We start from the raw sequence: 2,447 nt of genomic DNA on the forward strand, positions 1-2,447 counted from the left end.
AGTATATTATGGAAGATTATAAGGCTAAAAGTGGAAAAAAAAATGCATTAAGAGAAAAGTTCTCCATGACAGGTTAGAGTTTTGTGTATGCCTTGAGCTGTTATCATGCTAATGGATTCCTTACAATCTGCATTTTTTAATAGTTTTTACACTATGACAGTAATTATAAAACTTAATAAAAACCCCTGAAGCACAAAACAGAGCTGAGTTGTGGGAGCTATTATTGGCATTCACAACCTACAAGCAGAATACTATGAATAACATTGACTGAATACAGCGAATCTATAGTACAGTATGTCCTGGGTGAGATGCTACCTCCTCTTCATCACTCTATTCATAGAGAAAGTGGGATGTTAAAAGGTTCTTAGAGTGATTCTTGTAGATTGCAATCTTCCTGAGGGCAGAGACTATTTCAATTTTTCCTTTGTATCCCCTGTGACTAGGGCTGCTCCTTACTTATAATAGGCTCTTAGTAAATGTGTGTTGAATGAGTAAATAAGATCCTTAAGCATGTTAAGAAAGGAGCAAAAATCTTCATCCTTCATTGGCACCTGACTGTAAAGTCCAAGACCAGACCCCCCAAACTGTTTTGTTAAGGAAGGATAATTTAAAGTCAAATGGAAGAAGTTACCAGTAATATTTATTATAATTTCCCAGGTTTGGAATTTTTGTGACTAACTCCATACAGACTAATGCTTTTCGGAGGATATTTCTGTGATTTTGGTATCTGCCACAAGGTGAGTGTTGGTACCTTGTGTTTGGCACTGTAAGGTTGATCTACGTAAGGGTATCTGTGAAGTCATTTAGCACAGTCATAATTCTTTTTCTACCTGATAAATATGCTAAAACTCTTAAGGCTAGTTTCTTCTGCATTCTCTGAGCAGAGAGCAAACCAGTTAACTCTCTCTTACAGGTTCTGGCTTCCCTCATAGGAAGAGCCTACTTTGTTGCACAAGAATGAATCCTTTGATTTAGCATGAACTACCTTAGGTTTTCTTGAGGACTTTGCTAAGGCAATTGTGCAGGAGACATTATCTCCCTTTTCTTGTGTATAAACAAAAAAAAATGAGTTATGTGATTTTGTTCTATGAGTCACAGGCCAAGCTCTGTGAGCACGTATTTCCCTCTTAAATTGAAAGGAATTCTCTTGATAACCAACCCATTCTCTCCCCTTTCCCAACTGATTTACTGGGCTTTGGTATAAGCAGCATTTTGATAAAATAGCTAAGAATATTCTTTAAATCCCAACAGCATTTTTGTTAACATTTGTCAGAAATTTCTCAAAGGGTTCGATGTTTTTTTCACTTAACATTCCAAGAATTGAGTGTAAATGAATAGTTTCTAAGTTAAATTATAGAGTATCTTCATTATACCATTCTGTGGGTGTCATTGGGAGTTTCAATGAGGAGAGAAGAATCTTATCAATGGTGGTGGCAGTATACAGGATTAGATAGTCCCTGACTTTTAGAGAAGAAAAGAAGAAGCAAACAAGTATGCAAAGTACATGATTTTGTCTGAAAGTCTCTTTAGAGAACATCTCAAGGTAATCATAAAAACATACATCCATATAGCAATATCATACATTTAGATCATAGATGACATAGAGAGTCATCTAGTCCTATGCCCCCCAAACTAGCATTTTGCTAGTTGTAAAACTCCGACAAAAAAAAAATGAGGACTCTTGTCTTCTCAGAGCACATGTCCAGGATGTCATGAAGAGTCTCTCCCAGACTGAAAAACTTGACAACCACTGCATACTTCTGGTTATTCTTCTGTGGACAAATGATAACACCAGAAGTTATCTAGAAAGCATTGTTAGAGTTTCTGAAGTCCTGGTAGGATAGGGATGGAGAGGGGACAAAGGGAGGATTTTAAGGGTACAGAAGATGTCTTCATGACTACTGGAGTTTGAAGATAAGATGAAAAGGTAAGATGGATTTGGAAAGGATGTAATGTCTGAGAATAGAATTTGAATTTAAAGACCCTGGTCTTAAATATGAAAATGATGAATTCCCCCGGGGAGTTCAATACACCTATGGAGGTCTGATAAAAACATTTAAAATTTTGAGACTTGGAACCAGATGGCACCTATGTTGCCAAAGTTGGTACTACACAATTCAATTCTGTTTTTACTACATTTTATGTATTTAAATCCCAGCAGCATTTTTGTTTACATGTTTGTCAGAAATTTATGTAATATTGCCTTTATTTCAAATATCTCCATTTTGCATATGAGGAAATTAATTATTTAGATGCAAAGTGAATTGTCCAAGGTAGCTTATTTGGTGGTAATTCTGGGACAAAAACCCCAGGGGCTCAGTGTATACTTCAGTAATCATTCAACTAGGTCACATTAGTTTATTTTCACATCTCAACTGTATGGATTTTTCTATCTAGTTCAAAATTTAAAAGGAAAAAAAAATCAATCCACAAGTGTTTCTTAAACA

Source organism: Vombatus ursinus, unplaced genomic scaffold, assembly GCF_900497805.2.
Source record: "Vombatus ursinus unplaced genomic scaffold, bare-nosed wombat genome assembly UNPS02014781.1, whole genome shotgun sequence".
Classification (NCBI taxonomy): Eukaryota; Metazoa; Chordata; class Mammalia; order Diprotodontia; family Vombatidae; genus Vombatus; species Vombatus ursinus.